Genomic DNA, 25,086 nt, shown 5'->3' with positions numbered 1-25,086 from the left:
TTACTAATTATGTAATTTTTTTTTCCCAGGGTGTTACAGTTTCCTTCAGGGTATAACTGTTCCTTCATAGTACAGAAATGAAACTGAAGGCCAAGGCAGGCAAGGAAAAATTTAATGGAAATAAAAAGCAACGGAAAAAGGACCAGAAAGGAAAAAGTAAAGGAGTGAACAAGAGAAAGCAAGATGAGATTGCTAACATGTCAGTGGATGATATGTTCACAATGATACAAGAAGATGACAGTGTGAGTACTGGAATTTTGATGACATTGTTCAATTTACTCTCAAAATTACAAACATTACCCTGTTCATTCCTGACTGTTAATGAGGGAGTTAAATGTATGTATTACTTTCACTTTGCCTCTGCCATTCAGTTACGTAGTTGGATTCTTTGTTACTGCCTTTTATAAGTTGTAACCATGATCTCTATGAGTGATATGTGTAAATAGTATATTTATATTTGTGCTCTCTTTGTGGTCTTATGCACGATTGACTTTTCTAGAGAGTGAATTGTAATTGCAGTCAGAAGAGAGTTCATATCAGTCTTCGAAGATGATGAAAGTAATACATGGCTTTTTATTTAGTCAGAGATGTATAGGAAGCATATACTTGGTCATGCCTTTTAATAAATGTTTTGTAATCAAACAGTTTGCTGATTTTTTCCAAATTTTGGCTTCAGGCTTTAGATGATGGCATCTCTACAGAAAAGAAGAAAAAGGGTGTGTCTGTCGCAAAGAAGAATAAAGGTTCCAAGTTGAAAAAGGCTAAACCAGACAATGAAGAAGGTAAGACAGGAATTATTGCAAGTTATAAAGTGGGATAATTATGAAATGCTGTGAAAGCAAAGGATCATAAATTACACTTAAATAGCTCATGTGCCTCTGTGTGCTTCTAAAATCTACGGAAATATAACAAGATCCGTTCTGTATATGCTTAATATGCTTCCTGCAAACATTATCATCATTTTCATGCCAGCTTTTCCCTATGTTAGGGATTAGATGTACAAGAAAATGTTACGCAAACCTCTAAAAAATTCATATAAAATGTGGTAATTGCCATAAAGTTATCCATACATACATTAGTACGTATATGGCCTTTTGTTTTAATTTAACTGATTTTGTATCTTTTACTTGTGTTGTTTACTCTAAAAATGTATACAGAGAAAATTCTGCAAGTGAATGTGATCTGAGGTATACTACAGGCCAGAGTGATAGCAATGGGTATGCTATTCCACTAATAAAATTATTCAGAGACAGGAAGTGTATAAGGCAAAAAAATTAGTAGATAGACTACCAATGGTCAATAGATACATAAAGTATCTTAAGTGGTGTTAATAATGCTGGAATTTAATTTTTTTTTTACTTAGATATCCTTTTCAATCATATAGTATGCATTAACTGTCACTGCATGAAAAATCATTTCTATATTTTGGGTACATGCTGTCATCTAAACACCCCAACTACTTGCTAAAGCGTTTTTTCACCATAGCTGGGTATACTACATGCCTGTGGCTGTCTCACTATAACTTCATCACTGTTAATGATGTTATGACTAATTTCCAATAAAAGAAATGTCAGCATCTCATAATATTTGGTTGTGATAGAGGCTTCAGGTTTATTTTGTGGTCAAGTGTTTTGATTTACAGTTGATTCTCTCTAATGAATTTTCAGATTCAGATGATTTTTCTGATGATGATTGGAAGATGGCTGAAGCATCCAACTTAAGCCAAAAAGAGTATCTGGAGAAACTGAAGGATGCTGACCCCAGAAATTTTATGCCGCAATGAATGCAGTCTTCGGAACTGATGGACTTGAAGAGTTCTGATGAAGAGGATGAGGACGAGACAGAAGACAAAGAAGGCCAGGATCCTGAAAGTTCGCCTCAGGGGTCTGAGGTATATATCATGTCCAAAACTGCTATTATAATGATATTCTTTAGTGTGACCATGTTAAGCTACAAGTCTCATCCTTCAAGTAGTAAAAGTCTGTGATATGGAGGTGTTTGCCCATGCACGTATCTGTAGAGAATACTAATGAGAAACTTTCTGATGAAAGCAAAGCTGTGGTGTTATGTAGATAAGACAGTGTCAGGTTTTCTGTAAGGTAGTACAGGCAGTCCCCAGGTTACGATGGTTCGGCTTACGACGTTCCGAGGTTAAGGCGCTTTTCAATTACATTCATCAGAAATTATTTCCAGGGTTACAACGCCTACGCTTATCTGGCAGAAGAAATGTGACACCAAAAACGCAAGATAATCAATATTTGAAGGTTTTTTTATGAAAAATGCAATAAGAATACAGTTGTTCCGACACGGCATACAAACCTTCTGTCCTTTTACAATAGGAAGGTACTAGCGGCAGCTGGATAGGTTCGTAAGCTTTCGAACAAGGGGTTCAGTAGTTAACTGCTTGTCCGACAGGCGCGCGCGCGCGACTGGGAGGTAAACAAATCACTTTTGCTTTCGGCCTGCTGGCGTGTAGACGTGTATCATCGCTCTCTGCCCGCTTCATCGTCGTTGGCTTTCGCATGGTTGTGTTTTTCTTTTTCTATTTATCTAGTGAAACTGAATTGTAAGTACAATCATTCATATTTATTTCCATTGAATTCAATTGTGAATTAAAGGATCTTGGTTTCTCCACCACGCCCTCCGATTACCCGAGTGCCGGGACTGAAGGGCGTAAGTGCGGGAATTCATTTTTCCCAGAAATGATGTCCGGGCCCTGTGGCTTCGGCTACAGCAGCCCCGGCTCCGCCCTGGATAGCAGATCTTACGTCTGTCCTGAGGAAGCTGACGAAGAAGAGGAGGAAGGTGTCGTCGTCGTCGTCTTCATCTTCATCTTCTTCATCGTCGTCGGCTGCCGCCTCTTCCCCTTCGACTTCTAAGGCTTCACAGCCGAGGAAGAAGAAGGTTGCCTCCTCCCTCCTAAGAAGTCTCCCTCGGGAGCTTCTCGGACCCCGTCTCACCTCGGTGGGACAGGAGGGTTCCTTCCGCTGGTCCCTCCTGCTCCTTCGGGAGCGGGGCCCGTCTCTTCTTCCGCAAGGAAGAAGACTACGGGACCAGAGGGGTACCGGCTAACACCGGTACTTCCTCGCCTGGTGTCAGTGGTTCTGCCACTGCATCAGGGTCCGTCTCGGCCTCTCGTTCGCGGGAGGTACCGAGGTGTACGTGGCCCTACCAGCGACCTGTGGCAGCCAGGAACCAGACCTCTGAGGCCCGCTCAGCGTCAGGTTCACGGCACGGGGCGGAAGACTGGTGACAGCCGCTCACGCGACTCTCACCAGACCAGCTCTCGGTCTCGCGGCGACCAGCTGGCTACCCGGGGGACGTGACGGTCCACGACCGGCCACGGCTGAGGCTGGGAAGATTTCCCCCCCGTTCGCCGGTGCCAGCCACGGCTGGAACCAGCGACGTGACGTGCCGTGAGGACAAGCACCGGTCTCACTGTGACAGTGGAGCCTGCAGGTCGCCTGACCGTCGCTCTCACAGAGAGCGATCGGGTATGGCAACCAGCACCAGCTCTTCTGACACTCGAGATCGGGGCCGCTGTGCTCAGTCCAGCCATTCTCCACAGCGAGACGGTTCGACCAGGCCTGCAGCTCGATCGCCACCTGCGGGGTTGACGATCGCCAGCACCCTCCAAGCCTGCTGGTTCTGCCAGCGAGCGAGGAGGGAGCGTCAGGTCTGCCTCGCCCGTACCTTCAACCTCTCGGGTTACACCGGGAGGAGCGAGGTATTGAGGGAGTGATCGTGAGGGGTGCGCCCCTCATGATCCCGCCACGACGCCTCCCTACGTGCCAGGCACGGTTCTTGGACCAGCCAAGGACGTATGCGCAAGTGGATGGAGAAGACCGAGAGGGCTGTCGCTGTTCCCCCTTCTTAGGAGGAAGGTTCTCGGAATATGCTCTTGTTCGAAGGGCTTAACGGTCCTACTCTGCAAGATGCTGTGACTTCCGAGATCCAGAGGAACTTTGCCGAGGGTTATGGCGCGATTCGTCAGCACAACGACCTCGGGGAAGGATCGCCGCTTCCACCAGCAGAGCCACGTCTCGGCTCGAGTCGTTTTGGGGCCCGAGAGGGAACCCAAATCGACGGTGGGTCTGCCCGCGATCGGAGCTTGCCGACTGTGTTGAACCAGGTAGTCTCTCGTCCTCCCGGACAAGAAGGCTCTCTCAGTTCTGGCCGGTCGAACAAGCTACTTCACCTCCTCTACTGCGACAGAGGCGTTTCTACGTGTCTTCGGACACCGTATTTGAATACCCCTTCGTCCTCCTGAGAGGTTTCGACCTCGACGAGGACTGGAATGAGTCGGAGGACGGTATTGGCTCTCTCCTGTCAGGTGTCGATCAGCCCCACCCAGACGACGTTCACAGTGGCGGCAGACCCTTACCTACAGTATGAGCTCGTAACCCTCCTCGGGCAAAAACGTTTTCTCCTGACGATACGTTTTCCCAGGCTCTGAAGAGGCCCATCGCCGTAAGGCGATGGCTGCTCCTTTTCTTCTCCAACTGCTAGTTCCGCTGGGAAGGCGAGCCAGTATCCAATTCCTTCCTCCCCATTCCCTCTCTCTTTACGGCACTACGGGAGGGAGGGGAGGGATCCTACAGAGATTTCTCTAAGTAATATCCCACGTTAGGGGCTGCGCTACCGAGGGACCTTCGGGTCCTACTGACGTAAGCCCCGGTCGTTGAGGAGGGATCCTGCCCCTTTCTCGATTTCTACGGAATCGAGAGGACCACCAGCCGATATCGTTTGACGAATTCGGTGTTTCGCAGAGTGCTTAGAATTGTACGGAATTTCTAGTGCACTCAGAGTGTTCGAGTTTTTTACGATCTCCAAACACTTAGGCGAGACCACGGTCTAAAGTGAGCGAGAATCCCCGATAATTGTTACACGATAATCGGGAACCTCGCTATGCTCGAATTCCTGTAATTTCTAGCATTTGGAAGAAGACTGCTGCTGAAAGAAGAGTATCTCACAGTAGGCGATAACTGGAATAGAGAAGAACGGACGGGAACTTCCAGTTTGGCTTGAACTATCGTCTTCGGTATTCTGTTCACCATTGAAGCTTTCCTTTGGGAAAGATTCTCCTTCACTCTCTTGACTAGAGAACGAAGGCGGTCGATCTCCAATCCTTATTCTCATTCCTCGAGAGGAAAAGAATTAGGATGGAGGTCGTGATACAGAACCTACAAAATATACTACGTATATTACCCTCGCGACATGATTCTTTTAACAGTTGAATTGTCCGGGGGGTAGGCGCATACCGTAGTTAAACTCTACGGTTTGTGACCAAGACGAATTGTATCTTAATTGAACTGCAACTCGGGGTTGCCTGCAACCTCCCAGCCAGTTATCAGTTTCGATTTTTAGATACTTTGGTATTGTCATGACAACACCAAATCAGCTTTTGTATTTACCGAAATCCGTTTCGTTTAAATATAATTGCCTCGAGCGTATTCTTTATGCTCGATGGTTCTAGCCGAACGCATTCCTTCGTGGAATAATGGATTACTACCTGGCAACTCAGGATGACGAGTCACCGAGAGCTACTGCGTATTGAACTGCTGATAGCAGCCCTCAGTATCAGCGAGGTCTCGGAGATGCACGGTCGGTTTACGTCTCTCTCTCCCCTGGTTTGATTGACTACCGAACCGTATCTCTGCCCAACAACTCATGGACTTAGTCTCTGATTAACGGGGATTCTCGCAATAATGAAGGACCATCTACTGCTGTGACGCTTGATTTCATCGCCTTCGACATTGCGAGAATTTTCAACAGAGATATCTCTTGGACTCTTTCATCTTTCTGTTTACCGCGCGGTAACAGAAGTCTGTACTAGTCTCCCGCTGCATCGCACCGCGATAATGCGAATGATTTTGCAGACATCTGAGTTTGTCTTCAAAATATCTCGTATTCGTAGGTGTGCAATTATTCATTGCTTCGCCCCGAAATTTAACAGATGTGTCAGAAGACATCGCCTACTCTCCGACCTGACAGCTCTATCTTCCAAATGTTCAGCCCATGAGAAGCAGTTCTACAGGCAGTATTTCCCTGTCTCTTCATTACTGAAAAGCGCTCCGCTTTTATTGCAACTACGATCCTCACCGGACAGCAATGAATAGCGGTTTAGTGTTCTCAGTCTTTGTAGCACAGGTTCAGAATCTTGAGAATCCTTCTCTCGGTTTCAGCTGTGAAGACGTAGGTTGCTTTTTCTGTACACCTTCGTCTTCAACGACACATAGTGTTGTTTCTCCTTAGCTGAGAATCAACTACTATACTATGAGATATCTTGCCATCAGGGACCTCGGTCTCTAGAAGGCAATTGACTTTCGCCTGTTGGGCACATGCCTTAAGAGAATCATCACCTCGCCTTCTGGCATCGGTGACGAACAAATTATTTGTTTAGTCTCTTGGCATAACCCTTTTAGGAGCAAGGTCACGTGACTTGCTCGTGGGCGCTTGGACAACTTGCCTCCTACCGAACGCAGTCAGTCGGCAGCTGTCAGAGCGCCCAAGTCAGTTACGAACTTCGCTGTGGACTTAGTTCGGTTGTTCCATAACAGTCTTTTCTTCGTCCTAACGGCTTGTCACAGTACCCATACCATCGACACCCACCATTGAGTGTCGGTGTCCTATCCACTACCGAGAAGAACTTCACTGCATGGGGATAGGAGAATGGTGGGGACACTTCGCTGCGATGACGGATAGACCAGTATGGGTACAGGACATCACCGAAGTCGAGAGAAGAGGGATAGGGTCATACGACCATTTCCCTTCTTTTCCTCTCAGTAATTTGCATGACTTTTCCTGCGAAGTCAAGCATCCAGGGGATGGGGATTCGTGACGCTCGATTTCGTACCGACTTCGTAGCGAAGACTCAGAACCCTTCGGTTCCTGACGATCGGTTAGAGTCCTTCACAATCCCCTCCCTAATGGACTTCACCGCCTTCGATGCGAAGGAGATGCTGCTTTGTCCTGTGAAAGCGCGACCGCGCTTTCTGAAGAAACTCGACATCCCAGGCTGAGTGTTGAAGACTCTTCGTCAGCACCAAGATGACATAGAAGTACACTCCCTCGAGTTACACAAGAACTTCTCCGTGGCGCAGGTACTGAAGGCAGGGGTGCATGGTACAACCAGACCACTGGCACCTCCTTCCTACCTTTTGGATATTGCCCACAGGTCCTTGGATCGTTTCCTTGGGACCTGTGGGGTGGCTGCTCAACACGTTGTGTAGCTAACCCAGACCCTAGCAGGCTGAACAGCATCGAGTCCTGGTGTGACTGTAAGAATAGATAAGTGAATGAGAGAGTGACTGGCTTCTCTTCCTATCTTTTTCTCTCCCTCTACCTGTGGGTAGAGGGATACGGTCATCACCTTGCTGGATAAGGACGAGATGCCGCGTGAACTACTCGACAGAGCCCATCCTATCCCTTTCACTAGGGATGGGAGCGAATATCCACCACTTCCTCCTACAAGGGGGGGGAAGTGGATGCCAACAAGAGACAAACCATAACTTTATGTTGCCTCTTGCAAATAGGAACTTGTTCTTGTTTGCTGGTACGAAGAGATACGCTTGCCTCTCTCTTAGTACTTGGTCCAGAGGTCTGACCTTTGATCCTGCGGTGCACACCCCCAGATCAATCGGGACAGAGGTTCTTGGATACCCTCCCTCGCTCTTACGACCAGGGAGGCATTCCAAGGTTGGGCGAACACCAGTCTGTTCACAAAAGACTCAGATTCCTCCCACCAAGAAGTGAGTCTTCCTATTGTAAAAGGACCGAAGTTTGTATGCCGTGCGGAACAAATGACAATTTGTCCAAAATTGCATTTTTCTAACTATACAAACCTGAGGTCCTTTTACACATAGTCCCACCTCATGCCACCCCTCACTCTGCAGTTTTTGCTTGGGCCAAAAGCAAAAGTGATTTGTTTGTCGGACAAGCAGTTAACTACCGAACCCCTTGTTCGAAAGCTTACGACCTATCCAGCTGCCGCTAGTACCTTCCTATTGTAAAAGGACCTCAGGTTTGTATAGTTAGGAAAAATGCAATTTTGGACAAATTGTCATTTTACATAGTTTTGAATGCACCCAAAGCATTAAAAGTAAGGTTTTCTGAGGGATTTTTCACGTTGTTCTGGCTTACGACGATTTTCAGCTTACGATGAGTCTCAAGAACGGACCCCCCGTCATAACCCGGGGACTGCCTGTATAGTTATTTGAGAATCTGGGGTGAGAGAAGATGTAGTTGGAAACTTATGAGAGATGAAACAGCTATGATTGAAGTGTACAGTGGCTGATAATAGCAGATTATACATTTTTATTTATTGATATTCATGAAAAGAATCTGGAAAACTGATGAAAAATTTGGAATTGTTGATATGTAGAGAAAGGAAGTGTATGACAGCAAGTAAAAGGAGCAATCAGTATATGGATGGTGGAAAAAATTGAAGTTTGAAAGTGCAGTTTATATTACAATATAAAACTTAGCTATTTTGGTTGAAAAGCCCGGATGGTAAATTTGTGTTTTCTGTTGATCTAATATTGGAGAGATTGTGGATGTTTTTTAGATTCAAAGATGAATGCCTCAGATTGGTCAACTGAAGATAAGTAAGAATTATTTCTACTTTGTAGATAATCTATGTATATATAACTACTACTTTCCAACAATAAAATAATAATTTATGTATATATAAACTACTACTTCCAACAATAAAAAATAATACTATGACTTCTATGATGTAAAACATGCCATCATGAAACAAGCCAGAAAGGACATAAGTTTTCCTAGCAAGACTACAATTATAAATACAACTCCAGTCATTATTGATTGTCCATGTTGAGATAGTTTGTCTGGTATAAATATACATTACGTGATAAAAGTTTTTTTTAATTTTTGAAATAAAGTATACTCTTGAACTTACAGATCCTGCAGGGTGTTACAGGTCTTGTACTTTCATTTTGGTTGAATTGCAGTCATCAAATTGCTTAAAGAGACTGACTATTATATAGGTTATCATTTAGGTTACTTTGGATACATTTTTGAATGAGAGAAAATTTAGATCATTAGTTTTTTAAATGCAAAATTCAAATGTTTCAGGAGGAGGGGACAGTGATGACTCTGACCTCGAGATTGACGACGTGAAGGGTCTAGGTGGCAACATCACTGCACAGATGAATTCAAGATTGGGAAGAGGAGCTGAAGGGTGAGAGGTTCGTATAGCTGCGCTAAGTTTCTTTTGCACAGTTGACCCCAGCCTATTTGTAGTTCTGGTTCGTGTCTTCGCCATGTTCGTGGATTTTTCTGTGAAACACATCCACATATTTGTGAAAAATTCTCCTGTTTGCAGACTTTTTCACTAATTAATTACTATTTTTTTCATATTTTTGTGACTAAATACATTTTTGTTCAAACGAGGAACAACTTTCGGTCTTAACAATAGGATAATCTTCTAGAGCCAGCTGGAACCAATTAAAAACAATCATCTTGATAAAACTATTTAAGATAAGTAGGTATATGCATTTGTGGAGGGGTTTTTTGGTTTTTTGGTGTTTGAACTATCAAGATGGGCAGTTATGAGTGTTTTAGAGGGGGTGTCAATTATTGGGCGGGGTTTTTTTTTTTTTTAGAAATAAGATCACTTTGAAATATCTAAAATGAAATTAAAGTAAAACTACTTCAGTTCTAAGAATTTATATTCTTTATATATTTGCAAACATTATTATTAAACTGCTGTTATGTAGTTTTTGCATGTTATCACTATTGTTACTGTAGTTTACATTTTATGTAGTTTTTGGTTTTCAACTTGCTTTTATAAAGAACCAAAAAATTCCTTATTCCTTCATAAAAGAAGCATTTTTCTCTTGTAGTAATCTTAATTTTTTTTTATTTCCAGTCCAATGCCAGCTTTTTTGAAGTGCAGCAAGCATTCTTGGCAGCAATTGAGAGTTTGTCTGGCGGAAAGAAAGGTTATGTAGAGAAAACAAGCAAATACGTGGTGAAAGGATCTCAGAGTAAGTAGCAACTATACATACCTTCAGGTATTTTAGTTGTAAAGCAATAATCAAGCAGACCACTCAGGTGACAGTTAGCATATGCCTATGAGCAACAAATCTGCCCTTATGTTATGGATTAATTTCAGTGAAGCGTGGTCTGGTCGATGAAGCAACCCTTGTTCTAACACTTTCCAATGCTTTCATAGCTTGCTTCTGTAATTTTCTTGCTCTGTAGTTATCACATTGTTTGTACATCCCTTTTAACTTTTTATATTATTGTTATAATACTTTCTCCCAATGCCATCTGGTTCACTTAGTCTTGAATCAGAACTACTAATGATTGCCTGTTCAGTTAGTAGTTCTGATTTCAAGACTAAGTGAACCAGAAGGCATTGGGAGAAAGTATTAAAACAATAATATAAAAAGTAAATAAAAGGGATGCTGTAGCAAATCAATTGTTATTCCTGACAGGTTCTGTAGCATCATTTTCTCCAGATTCTTCTAATGTCTTTAGAGTCCCATTCTATATTAGTCTTTATTAGTCTGCTACTCCTGTGCAGTTTCACTCCTGTTCTCATTAAACTGGTGGAAGCGCCTCAGAGACGTAGTTGGTATGGTATTAGAGTTCCACCTCGGTGGTCACGGGTTCGATTCTCGGCCATTCCGTTGAGGAGTGAGAGATGTGTATTTCTGGTGATAGAAGTTCACTCTTGACGTGCTTTGGAAGTCACGTAAAGCCGTTTGGTCCCGTTGCTGAATAACCACTGGTTCCATGCAACGTAAAAGCACCATACAATCAATCAAGTCAATCATATTTCCATTGTGAATTGCAGAGTCACTTTGGAAGCAGCGACTTTGCTTCGGACTTTCGGTTTTCCATGTTACTTTGATCTCTTTTTAACTTTACCTTGCTGCAGGATTTACTTAATATTGAAGCTTCATGTTCAAGTATTCGATAATAATTTTAATACTGCAATAGAAATGGTGGTTTTTAACGTTTTTGTCTGTTTATAGGGTGTTGAAGAAATTCCATATATACTGTTATGTACCATTCAGTATCTTATTTTATTGTGGTATTTTTTAAATGAATTTTGATGAACAAAATTGTGCATTTTAATGGTAAAAGTAGATTATTCAAGTTCTGCAAGATAGTTGCTTGACTAACTGCAAGGCAAGTAAATGGTGAACAACTTTGGTTTGAAGAGCTTTGATCAGATACAAAGTAGCAAATACATGTATGAAAATATTTAAACTAATAATTTTATTTATTTATTTTTATTTTTATTTTGCAGATTTCAATGCTGTTGTGAGACTGTGTTTGAAAAATATGGCCTTTGCATTGAGAACCGTCTTCAAGCTTAAGGATAAAAGTCAGTTGCCCACAGCATCTAAACGATGGAGTAAATATAAGAATAGTATCAAGCCGTATCTTCGACAAATGATTGCAGTAAGTTATTGAATTATTTGCTTCTGATTTTACGTATCCATAAGCGATGGCCAGTGCTCACATTGATTGTAGTACTACTTTAGTTTAATTAACTAGGTCTTTCTATCTTGGTTTCAGTGCTGTTTAGACTAATGTTAGTTGATGAAACATGCGAACGGTTTGGAAAGAGGTTTTGATTATTCATAGAATGTGGGGAAGTGAGAGGGATGGATAGCATGTGCCAACAGTGAAGAACAAACTCTTTTCTAAGAAGCAATTGTTTGTTGTGGTTATGTTGGTTGTGGTCAGATGGTTGAAGGTTATTGTCTTGTCAGAGGACATCAGAGAAAACTTACGAAAATTATTAGGTGTCATAACTATACATCAGAGCAGCTCGAACATCAGAGCAGCTCGAACATAGCAAATAAACATGTTGCGTGTATTCTGTTCCTTTAACCTGATGTGACATTCTGGTATGAGTCATGTGGGAACTGGTTATGTTGTGACATGAAGAATGAAATTGCTTTACCTCTGGTCTGTGTGATGACATAACTTTTTGTAACTGAAGAAATCCAAAGATTGGCATTTGTACCACTGTATTACTTTTAAGAAAAAGGCTTACAAAGAATTGACAGTTACTGAATTTAGTGCTTCATTTTTATAGAAATTGTGAAAGTTAAATTTATAGATTGAAGTCTGCCCAAGGCTATACGTTATTGTTATAGTGTTAGAGAATCCTTATCTCAGTATATGTAGGCTATCTTTTTCAGAATATAGTTCTTATTTTCCTATACACATTTCAGTATTTTAATGAATTGTTTGTTTTCTTTAGTTGACCGAGTAGTTGCCGAACCCAGTGTGGGGCTGAAGCAGTCCTTAGAAATGGCAGTGCTACCTTATTATACCTTTCTATGCAGGACACAAGAGCATGAGCAGACTGCTTGCAAGAAGACTCATTGTCATGTGGGCTACAAGCGATAAAAAAGTTAGAGTTTTGGCTTTCATGGCCATGTTCAGGCTGACTCAGATCCTACATGGCGAATTTTTGGAATGGATGCTCAAGGTGAGGAGTCTGTTTTCTAACGAGATAGATATGAGTTTTAAAGGTACGATGCAGAGGTAGTTTGCAATTACAAAATTAGATATTTGATAAATTGCCATTCTCTGAATTGGTTGTATGTAAAACTATATTCATTGTTGCTTGAACTAGGAACATTCACATAAAGTATATTATATGTGTTCCATAATTTGCATTTCACTCAGATTCATACTAAATAATGTACGTAGTTGGAGAATTGGGGTTTTACTTACTCAAAGGCATATTTTTATTTTTCATTTTTACACAAGTATTTTTAGCTTTCTTAGTCTCATAATCTTTCTGTAAGTGCTTCATGAGCATTGTTCTTGAATTAGTATTGTATTTTCTTTCAGAAAATGTACATAGCATATGTGCAAAACTGTCGTTTCACTTCACCATCTACTTGGGGCCTTATTGATTTCATGCGTGTATCTTTGGTCGAATTATACATGTTGGATTTTGCACGTGCTTATAGGCATGCGTTTATATATATCCGTCAGATGGCTATACACCTTCGGAATGCTATTATACTTCCTAAGAAGGTGAGTGACAATTTTTCACTTTCTAAGTGGGTTTTGTTATATTTTTCCTTTCATGATGGAAATCAATACTTAAAAAAATGGACAGAAAATAAATAATTTCCATCCATCAGAAATAAAAAAGTTTAAGTTATCTTACTTTGTTTTCAGGAACGTGTGCAGCTTGTTTATAACTGGCAGTATATTCACTGTTTAAACCTCTGGTGTGATCTTTTGGGGAAAACTCATCCAAATGCCATACTTCAGCCTATGATCTTTCCAGTCACACAGGTAAGTTGCTTCTATCTTCCAATGTTTTTTTAAGAGTTTATTCAGTATTTTCCCTGAAGGTCGATCCATGATTGCCAGTAGTGTGTGTAACTTGCCCAATAATTTTTTTAAAAATAAATTTTAAGTTTGTTTTATAGGCAGTGCATCATCCACCCAAGGAAATGTTACATTTTAAAATATCTGAAAAGAATGTAGCAAACTTATGCTTTAATCCATCCATAACCTGTTGATTCAACTTATTTTGCGGTTTATTTAAAACACTTAGTTACATCTGTGAGAAATGGGCATACCTAAAGGGACTGATCTGGAATTAGAAGTAAAAATGGGACAAAATTGAGATTTAAGAAGTTGGAGAACTAGGTGGAAAGAATGAAAAGTTAATGGAAGAAAGCATTTCATTGAGCTGCTTGCAATACTGTATTTACTATAATTTGAAAGTGAATTCAGCCAGTTGAAAATTAGCCATCTGTGTAGTAATGTCAGGCATCAGATGTTATTGAAAATTTCTGCTTTAGGAGTTCACCCATAATTCAGCATTAAAGTCACAAATATAGCAGTGACTTTTTTTCTTTGGAGCCACCTGCTGTTAGGGGAACTGGTTATTATAAGTATTTTTATTTTATGTTCCAAGGAAGTTTGTAAGGAAAGTCCTCCTGTGCATAATGCATTATTTTTCCAGGTTGCCATTGGTACCATGAAACTGCAGCCGACACCAACATTCTTCCCTCTAGCTTTCCACATATGCAGAATCTTGACGGAATTATCCAGAAAGACTGGCACCTTCATACCTGTACTGCCATTCTTATTAGAGGTGAGTTCATCTGCTCATTGCAGTGCTAATTATAGTTAACTTTTTTTGTTCTCCCAATTTGTTTGCTTGGTCAGTTTTGTGGACAGCCTGTTGAAGAAATAAATGCTTAATTTATAAAATTAATTTAGTCATCAAATGCTACATGGCTTTCCAAACTACATCTCTGTTAATTAATGGTTAATACCTGGAATTAGGTAAGAGTCGAGGCATTCTTTAGACAAAAGAATTTTCAAGTTGTTTTTCTACTGGCAAGTTTTCCTCGGACTTAGAGCATCCATGTTTCTTCTGTATTCCGTCGTTCCCTTCTTGACTTGCTTTTAGCTGTAGTTAGTTTTGCTGCTGTTTATTTCATCTCCTCTTATTTCACCTGTTAAGGGAGCGTTTTCATATGTTGCAGACAGATTACTAGAAGTGGTAGTTAGTTTCGTTTAAGTGTTAATGACAATTTAGACTGTTATCAGGAGGTATCCTGTTTGCATCTATGTAGATAAGGGATGCTATTTGTTTTCTAGAATGCAAGCATCTATTTTCCTTTGAGATGCCTCAAACAGGCATTTCACACATTTTCTTATCCCATAATTGAAGCTTGTTTTATCTTTTCAGGTTCTTAATAAGCAATTACTTCAAACAACCAAAAAAAGACATCTGTGAGACCATTCAACTGGATGTGCATTCTTAGGCTAGCAAGAGGAGAGTTGAAAGAGTCCGCTTTTAAAGATGGAGTGGTTGATCAAGTGTATGATGGTATGGTCAACTATTTGAGTGTGGTGAGCTCATCAATAGGCTTCCCAGATTTTGTTGTACCAACAGTTTTGCAACTGAAAACCTTTGTGAAGAAATGTAAATCTCCAAACTACTGTAAGAAGTTCAAGCAGCTCCTGGACAAGATACGTGAGAACAGTGATTTTATCGAAGATCGAAGGAAAGATAGTCACATTTGGCATAGCAGATCTTGAAGCGGTAAAAAACTGGGAGGTTTCAGTTAAACAAACTGGCACCCCACTCAATAAATACTATGAGAGTTGGCGCAAAATACGAGAGAAGGAATTCCAGCAGCAAATAGCAGATTCAGTCAGTGTCCCTGATTTTGATTTACCATCGGTGAAAAAACGTAAACTTGAAGAAAGCGATGATACGTCTGCATCAGATGAAGAGGATGAAGAGGATACAGAAATAAGGTACAGGCTTTTGAACTTGGCATTTCTTCTTTAATGTGACCTTTATCGTTCAGCAGTTCCCTGGAATATTTGTAGTGTCTCAGCAACTGAATACAGTAATAACTCGATTATCCAGGTCCACCTTATCTAGAACTCCACATTATTTGGATAAGCTGGATCTAGGGACCAAAGATATATATATTAATTATATATACTTATATATCTTTGGTTGGCAATGCTGTGGGAGTCTAAGTAAGTTTTGGTAATGCTGCTTAACTCATTTCTGGGCTCAGCTCGTGTCGGCCTATGAAAGGATCCTTAATATCATTCTTTCTAGGTAAAATTAATCTAAAATTACCAGAGAAAAACAAAATTAAGAAAATGTCAGTAAAACTGACTCGCTCACTCTTAAAAGAAGTGTCGGTATGGCAAATAGGGGCGCAGTGGGAACACTACCACGAGACATTCACCAATTAGACCTTCCAATCAGAATCCCCACAAGAGAGAGCTGATACCAACGGGCGATGCGGCCGCTACTACTACTACTAGAGGACGCCACGGACAGCAGCGCCCCTAGCGGTCATCCTTAAATTATTAGCCGCCAGCGTTCGGACGCATTTTCTTGCTTGTGCTATTTTCACGAGGATTTATCTCACCATCTATCATGGAACGTTCTGCCATCGCAACGGCTAAGTTAAGTGCCTCATAAGTAGTGTTTTACTGTATTTTAGTCTTCCAGGAACCAGTATTTTCCTTCTAATAGGTCATATACGGTTTCCCGGTTGACTCGTGGCGGCGCCATGCTGCCTCGTTAAGAATTCCCGGTCTTCCATACTGGGACTTCTTATACTTATGGGCTTACTATATCACGTTCATCGTTTTTTACATCGAGTTTTTTTAGCTAGGTTAGCCCTTTTACCATTTCTCTTAGTTTGGTATTTAGGGCTATTCTGTGTTCCAGCCCAGCATCCCGGCTCTTGCTCTTCATCGGCTATCGCTGGCTCCGAGTAGGGCTTTCTGTTCCTCGGAACAGTTTGCCTCCTCCTGGGCTTCTTTTTCTTCTACTAAAAGTGTCTTTTCATCTTTACGATGTAAATTTAGTTCTATTTAGGGTGAGGCTAGCCTAGGTGCATGTCCCATGTATTGGTACAGCCTGGTTCACGTGGCCCTTCCACGGTTGTGTTGCTATCGCGGCTTAGGCCACTTGCGGTCACGTGTTCCATCGCACCTTACCCTTCCCCTTCCCTCCCTACCAGGTATAGGGAGGCGTCTGGGGGACCCCTTGGTTGCCATGACAACCTCAGTTGCCTTCCTCCCTCTCTCTCTGAGGAGGCCAGGGGTTGGCCCCCCAGCGGGGGGTGGGGGGTATAGGGCGACCACTCATATTGGTACCGGGTCACCGAGCGGTAGTTGTTGGGACGGGGAGGAGTAGGCCACCCCCCCCCCCCTCTCTCTCCCGCTGTGTTACGCCGAGACCCCCCCCCCCCCTTCCCCAGTTGCTCAGCCACCCTTCCCTCTCTGTAACGAACGGAGCCTTCCGCGCAGCCGGGGCACCTTTGGTTATAGATTACTGGCTCCACCAGCGGGCGGGGTGGTCACTACTAGTGGTCGGTTGCTTGCCTACTATATCCTTGCATCTCTCCCCCGCTACCGAAGGGAGCTTGCTTCTTACCCGGGCACTCTTCTAGTAGACGGGTGGGGAAAGGTTTGATAATTATTGTTATTTTAAGGATATACCCTAGTTTTATGATGATTTCTATAATTTTATTTATTTTATTTATTTTATATGTATACCATCTCCGCCATTATCCGTCGTGGTTTTCATTTCACCACCACACCTGGTTAGATTCTATCTCTTGTCTCCGGCGTAGCCTAGGACAAACCAACCATATTACTACCACACGTATTATGGCGGGGCTCTGGTTTAATCTAACTTTCTCGCTCCGGCACCAGCGGAGTAACTGTTAGGCTGTAAGTGTTCTCCTGATACTTATGTATCTTTCCACTTACAGGCTACCAACTGTCAGGTCCTGGGATGCAACGCGACGTTGTACGACCCCTGCGCCCACGATGAGTGCATGTCTCACGCTCCGTGTGCCACACCGTACAACGATATGATCGTCTGGCACCCGGAAGCCTGCGCCATCTGCTACGACCTGGCCAGTCAGCTGGTGGAGGGGGCTGCTGGTGTGAGGGAGGTCGCCCTTGCAACCCTTAAAGCGTGGGTAGGCGGCTTCGGAAAGAACGCCGCCAAAGGCCAGCCTTACATTTTAGACAAAAAAGCTGGCCGTTCAGATCTTCCCCGGGGGCAAGTCAACAGGGTGTGTTGACCCCATATCCGTAGCCCCTCTCATAGCCTCCATCCAGGCAAGAGATGCAGCAGTCTTTCGGGTCGTGGCCACACAGGAGTCGGTCCCGGACGTCGCTACCCTGGGACCTTAACATTGAGCCTATGGCGGTAGGTGCTGAGGATTTGTTGGTTGAGGTAGGTGTGTCGGGTGCCCCAAGGTCTTTTCCTTGGTTGCGGCTCCTGGATCTTCTCCTGTCCCTTCTTCAAGTGCTTCTTTCCAAGGCTTTGTGGGATCTGAGATCCCTACCCGCTCTCCCGCTCTCTCTGTACCCCCAAAGGTGAAGGGACAGAGAGAACCGAAGACCCTAGTTAAGATGACTTCTAAAAAGTCGTCGTCGTCTTCTTCAGCTAAGAAGTCTTCGACTTCTTATGCGGACGCGGTGAAGGCCAAGCCGAGCTCTTCATACTCAAAGAGCTCTAGAAGCAAGTTTTCTAAGGAGAAGGCTCGCGCTCTCCCGCCGAGCCAATGCCTTCTCCGGCCTCCACCGCATCCACTCCGGTAACGCCGGTTGGAGTAGCGGGACCCAGCACCTTTGATCCCACTGCTTTCTCAGCAGTGGTGATGCAACAGGTGGGTGAGATGGTTGGCTCTCAAGTCTCCGCCCTAGGAACAAAGTTTGAGCAGATGTTCGCACAACTGTCGAGCACTCTGTCTCAATCGGGCCAGTCCATCCAAGATCTCTCTAACAGAGTTAGAGAGAATGAGGACCGAGTAGCTGGGCTCTCTCAGGTCCCTCTTCCAGTCTACCCCAGTAACAAGTGCTGGTATTTTCCAGCTTCCACCATAGAGTCACTACCAGCTTTCTCTATGGAGAAACCCATGGAGAGTAGCCGCTTACGCTCCGTTTAAGGATGGTATGATCTCTATCCCGGAGTGTGGAACTCGAAGGATGAGGACTTCGAGTTTATCCTCCGGGTTTGACGCAGCCTTTCATTGGCTATGCTAGGCTGACCGTAGCGGCGCTTACTAGGGAGGACAAGATCTCTAGGGTGGGAGAACGTTCTCTACAGTAGAGATCATGCCTCAACGCGACAAATGGTTTCACTGCCTTGAGGACTGGGAGTGTACAAACACCAAGCTCCAGGCTTACAAGAGTCCTTTCACTATTTTTGCGACGGAGGAGGAGGCTTCTCTTCCGTTCGCTACAAAAATAGTAGAGACGACTCTTCAGGCAGTCCTCAAGGATGAGCCCATGCCACAGCTAAGGGAGGCAGAGTCTACTTCTCCGCTCTTCCCACAGATTCTTTTGGAGAACTTGTGGGAGAAACTTGCCCAGCCACCGTTCACGCTTGGTAAGCTCAACAAACCGGACTGACCGCCATGGACCCAGATTCGGCGAAAAGCTCCCAAGGCCTGCCTGATTCCTTGTATTCAGGCGGAGTTTCGACGCTCGAACTAGGTTTGGCAGGTCCCTCAATTCGCTGATTATAACAGAGATGGCTGCTCTCTCGTATGGCACGGAACCTTTGTTTAAAATCTTGGCCAAATCCCAGCTTCAGACGGTTCAGACGGATGCTTTCGACTTCTTCCAAGCTAGGAGGAATTGCCGAAAGCACGTTCTGCAGGAGTGCACTATTAGGCACGAGCCTAATAGACTCCTGGCTTCTAGCATGTGGGGAGCGGATCTCTTCCCAGAGTCCGCTGTAAATGAGGGTACACCACGAGGCTGCTAGGCTCAACCAGAGCCTTAGAGCTAGGTGGGGTATTTCATCTAAGAGGAAGCAAGAATCCGTCCCCACTGCTGGTAAGAAACCAAAGAAGTCTGGTAAAAGGTTCCAGCCTTACCAGAAACACCAGCAACAGCAGCAATTCGTTCAGGCCGTCCCGGTTACCCAACAGGGACAACCTTCTACATCTAAGCAGAACCAGCCCATCCTCCTGCTGTCTCCTCAGTCACAACCTTCGACCTCCTACGCACTCTCGCCGGCCTTCAACCCTATGTATGAAGGTCAGGCCTACCCTCCCTTTAATAGACAATCGAGAGGTAGGGCAGAGAGGCTACTTTTGCCAGCGTGGGCGCAGGGAGGGCGACAAGGAGTAAGCAGTTCAGAGGAGGGCGTGGTGGTCAACCCGCCCATCAACAATGAGGCTCCCCAGGTAGGAGGTAGGCTGTTCTCTTCCGTCACAGGTGGGGGTTCAGCAATTGGGCACAGAGCATAGTGTCCAAAGGATTGGGTTGGAGTTGGATCAAAGATCCCCCTCCAATCAAATCATTCCGCCAAATACCATCAAAGGAATTGACAGATTATGCGAAGGAACTCCTTCAGAAAGGAGCTATTGCGAGAGTCAAGCATCTAAAATTTCAAGGTCGCTTATTCAGCGTGCCAAAGAAAGGCTCAACAAAAAGAAGGGTAATCTTAGACTTGTCAAAGCTAAACTCTTTCATCGTTGCGACAAGTTCAAGATGCTTACCCTCTCGCAAGTAAGGGACCTTACTTCCTCGTGGAGCCGTCACATGCTCCATCGATCTACAGAGCATACTATCATATCCCTATAGCCAGACACTTCCGCCATTCCTAGGATTCAGGCTAGGAAATCAGACATTCTCATTCAAAGTGATGCCCTTCGGTCTGAATGTAGCCCCCAGGGTATTCACGAAAATAGCAGAAGTGGTTGTGCAGCAATTGAGAGCTCAGGGAATAATAGTAGCAGCATACCTCGACGATTGGTTGATCTGGGCACCAACAGTCGAGGAATGCCTCAAAGCCACCAAAAAGGTAGTTCACTTTCTGGAAGGACATGGCTGGGGTTCCAGATAAACAAAACGAAATCCAGACTTACCCCGGAGTCTCGTTTTCAGTGGCTAGGAATCCAATGGGATTTGTCTTCCCACAATCTGTCAATTCCAGTGGCCAAACGGAAGGAAATAGCAAAAATCTGTCAGACATTTTCTCAAATGCAAACAACATCAAGGAGAAAGCCAGGAAAGAATCCTAGGTTCCCTTCAGTTTGCTTTCGGTGAACAGATATCCTCCCCTGAAAGCAAGGCTAAAAGATATAAATCGAGTTTGGCGATCGAGAGCAAACGCCAAATCTCGAGACAAGTTATCAGTAATTCCACAGATCCTTCGCAATCAACTCCGTCCATGGTCAAAAGTAAAGAACTTAGCCAAGCGGTACCCCTTCAATATCCCCTTCCAGTGTTAACCATTCACAACGGATGCCTCCCTGTCCGGGATATTCTCAGTTCAAACAGGTTCAGGGGACTTGGTCAGTTCAATTACGCCAGCGCCACATAACGCTTCTGGAAGCAATGGCAGTATTTCTTACCTTGAAGAGACTGCTTCCCCCGAAAAAGTCTCATCTAAGGCTAGTTTTGGACAGTGCAGTGGTAGTTCATTGCACCACAGAGGAGGGTCCAAATCCAAGCATGTGAACCATGTCATGATAGCCATCTTTGCCCTAGCAAACAAACACAAATGGCATCCTGTCCGCCACTCACCTGGCGGGGGGTAAGAAATGTGATAGCAGAACGCTTTGGTCCGCCCCGGTCAGTCCCCTCTGGAAATCGGAATGGTCCCTAGACGACGGGTCATTCCGGTGGATATGCCGGAGATTCCCAGGTCTCCAAGTAGATCTCTTCGCCTCACAAGCGAACCACAAGCTCCCTTGCTATGTGGCCCCCAACCTGGACCCTCTGGCTTATACCACGGACGCCTGTCGTTAGATTGGGATCAGTGGAGGAAAATTTATGCTTTTCCTCCAGTGAATCTCCTCTTGAAAGTCTTGAGCAAGCTGAGGACTTTCAAGGGAATAGTAGCTCTGATTGCACCGGACTGGCCCAAGAGCAACTGGTATCCTCTACTTTCTGGAATTGGGTCTCCGACCTCAACGGATTCCCAATCCCAAGCTGTCACAATCAGTACAAATGAGGACTGTGTTCGCTTCCTCAGGAATTCTTCAGACCCTAACTTTATGGACTTCATGAAGTTTGCGGCTAATAAAGATGCTAATATTGATCCACAAATATCCTCTTCCTAGAATCAGATAAGAGAGAGTCATCTATTAGACAATATGACTCAGCTGTTAAAAAATTAGCATCCTTCCTGAAAGAATCAAACACTACAACCATGACAGTTAATCTAGCTATATCCTTTTTCAGATCCTTGTTTGAAAAAGGTTTAGCAGCTAGCACTATTACTACTCATAAATCGGCTTTGAAGAAGATCTTTCAGTTAGGTTTTCAGATAGATCTGACTGAATCTTATTTCAACGTCTATTCCTAAAGCCTGTGCTAGACTTAGACCTTCTCAAAGGCCTACTGCAGTTTCATGGTTCTTAAATGATGTCCTCAAACTAGCTTCCAGATACTGACAACTCGTCTTGTACATTCATAATGCTTCTTAGAAAGACATTATTCTTATTAAGCCTAGCTTCCAGGAGCTAGAATTTCAGAACTGTCGGCTCTATCCAGAGATTGCGGGGTCATGTGGAATTCCTCCCCTCAGGAGAAGTTCTGCTTGCTACCGGATCGTAGTTTTTTGGCTAAAAATGAGGATCCTCCTTGCAAGGTGGGGGGCCCTTTGGAAAGTCATCCCACTTCCGCAAGACCCTTCTCTTTGCCCAGTATCAACTTTAAGAGCCTTTCTATCTCGTACATCCTCAAGATCCTCAGGTTCTCTCTTCATGAGGGAAAAAGGTGGTACTTTGTCAGTAAAAGGTATTAGACAACAAATCCTTTACTTCATTAAACAAGCCAATCCTGATTCATTCCCAAAAGCACATGACATCAGGGGAGTAGCCACCTCAATTAATTACTTTCAACATATGAACTTTGAGGATCTTAAAAAGTATACTGGATGGAAATCTCCGACAGTCTTTAAACGTCATTATCTAAAGTCCTTGGAATCTTTAAAATTTTCAGCAGTAGCAGCGGGAAACATTGTTTCTCCTGATACTGTATAGTAGTCGTAGTACAGATCCAGGTCTCCTTTCTACCTACCTCATCCAACATGCCTCACCCTATCGCCATGCTACTCGGATATCCTAGCCTTAGGCCGCTGAGATCATATTAGTGGATTGTCCCGCCCCTTATTTTTTTTTTTTTGCTAGGGACATCCACACTATGTACTGATAATGTACTTCAGTGTACCTACCCTTTATTTTTTATTGCTAGGGGTAGGAAAACAATGTTGTTTTGTATATTTTTGTAAAATAAACTTTTTTTATCTAAGTAAATCTATTTTGTTAAAATTTACACTGCATTATTATAATTTACTATGTTTACTGTAATTTTAAGTACTTTACATTACTAAACTTTCTTTTTTTATGTCACTGTTTAGAATAAGTTAGCCTTAAGTACTTGGTTTATATGCAGTAATAATTGATTTACTTATATTATATCCCTCATTTTACAAACTGCTTTTCATTTGTCCTTTTTTCCCATCTTGTCTGTTTCTCTGGTACTCTTTCATAGGCTGACACGAGCTGAGCCCGAAAAGGGATTTTTGACGAAGGAAAAATCATATTTCTGGGGTGATTGCCCCCCCCTCGTGTCGCCCTATGAAACCCACCCTGTATTGTTTGCCCCCCCCCCCTGCAGGACAAGATGTTTTTAGATTAAGGATGTCCGCTAGGGGCGCTGCTGTCCGTGGCGTCCTCTAGTAGTAGTAGTAGCGGCCGCATCGCCCGTTGGTATCAGCTCTCTCTTGTGTGGGGATTCTGATTGGAAGGTCTAATTGGTGAATGTCTCGTGGTAGTGTTCCCACTCGCCCCTATTGCCATACCGACACTTCTTTTTAAGAGTGAGCGAGTCAGTTTTACTGACATTTTCTTAATTTGTTTTTCTCTGGTAATTTTAGATTAATTTTTACCTAGAAAGAATGATATTAAGGATCCTTTCATAGGGCGACACAAGCCAATCACCCAGAAATAGATTTTTTCCTTCGTCAAATCCCTTAAATAGCTGAGGAAGGGCGAGTGAGGGTGGGGGGCTGAGGAAAAGAGGAAAAAGTTTCCAGGCTGGGGGTGAAAGGGTCAGAATGTTGGGCAGGATGGGAGTGGAGCTGTTGGCAGTGTTGTATGGGGAGAGTGAATTATTAGTAACCACTTCTCAACAAACTGCATGCTAGTGGTTTTTGATTAATAGGTTAGGCAGCCAGTTCTTTTTGGGATAGCTTTTCATCTTGGTACAGGCACTCCCCATTTATTAGCGGACTCTGTTAATGGCAATCCGGTTTTATGGGGCTTGTCTAGTGCATGGCACCATGAACCGGATGTCTGCACCGTAAGCCCCATAAAGCCAAGTTTTGGTTAATGGCGGCTTTCGCTCATTAGCACCCAGCCGAAAACGGAACCCCTGCCGATAACCAGGGACTGCCTGTATTTTTAGTTGGTTTCTAGTAGTTTTCTTGCACTGCCAGCAAAATCAAGTTCCTAGGCAGTGTTTGAAAAATGAATGGTCCTAACAGGTACCAAAAGTACGAGACGACTATTATTGTGAGATTCAATTACTGTAATGTGATTGTATCAAGAAAGCGTAAATATTGTAGTGTAAAGTTGTATGTACAGAATTAGAAAATAAGTATATTTTTTTAAACATTTAAGGTAATATGATATGTATCTTTAAATTATTTGACTTACAATGATTCTATAATTACTTTTGATAGATTGATAAATAATCATAGTATACTAATGATAATGATGGAGGGAAAAGCAAGACTTCGTGTTAGTTTGTATTTTGGGATCATTTGTGCAGAAATTTCAGTCTAGATCTTTGCTTATTTTTCTGTCAGTTTAATTTTTAATTATTTTCCAGACCAGCAGATGACAATGTGGAAGGCAGTGAAGATGAAAATAAGGAAGTTAGTGGCGGTGATGAGAAAGTAAATGGTCCGCCAGAGAAAAAGCCGAAAGTGGAAGAAGCGGACAGCCTCCTTGATGAACTGGCAGCTCCTGTCAAGGGTGGCAAGGATGTCGTTAAAGAGTTCCAGTTTTCAGATGACGATGAACCACTCGATGATGATTATGATCTGGAGAGTGATGACGGACAGTTAATTTTTGAAAATGCTTGTGTGTTGATGCTCTATGGAAATGGATATTGTAAGATGATCATAACATTAAAAGTACTGTACCTATTCCCAGATGTTTGTTTTAAGTGCTGATTACAATATCACAAACCACTCTTCTCTGCATACTGTCATATTATTATTTATTAAGGTAATTAATACAAGTGCCAAAAATACCTCCCTGTGGAAAACCAAACACGATAGTTTCTAAGCAAAAAAAAAAAAAAATGACACTCAACTACTTGAGATCTGTCACTTAAAAATTGTACAAGACTCCCAGACATAGTCCCCCTACCCCTAAGTTTACATATTTATAAATTCATAACATATGCTTAATCAATTCTAAAGTACTTTGTAAATATGCTGAAAATTTTTATATTACGTACTTTTTCTTACAAGTACCTTGACTTAAGACACTTGCTTTGCGGGTGGGAACTAGTCTGCCTGTTGGAAGT

General features: G+C 43.1%; 1 long non-coding RNA gene and 1 pseudogene across 1 annotated transcript; both read left to right on the top strand.

Moving 5' to 3' along the window:
• On the top strand, positions 1-24,727 carry LOC135205186 (nucleolar complex protein 2 homolog; annotated as a pseudogene).
• Positions 9,104-11,424, top strand: LOC135205276 (uncharacterized). The gene is made up of 3 exons (XR_010312508.1): positions 9,104-9,209; positions 9,893-10,010; positions 11,285-11,424. It is a non-coding gene; the product is annotated as an uncharacterized LOC135205276 (long non-coding RNA).
• Positions 24,728-25,086: the final 359 nt, after the last annotated feature.

This window comes from Macrobrachium nipponense, chromosome 49, assembly GCF_015104395.2.
Source record: "Macrobrachium nipponense isolate FS-2020 chromosome 49, ASM1510439v2, whole genome shotgun sequence".
Taxonomy (NCBI): domain Eukaryota; kingdom Metazoa; phylum Arthropoda; class Malacostraca; order Decapoda; family Palaemonidae; genus Macrobrachium; species Macrobrachium nipponense.
Note: the sequence above shows the minus strand (reverse complement) of the source record. Positions and strands in the feature narration are given on the sequence as shown.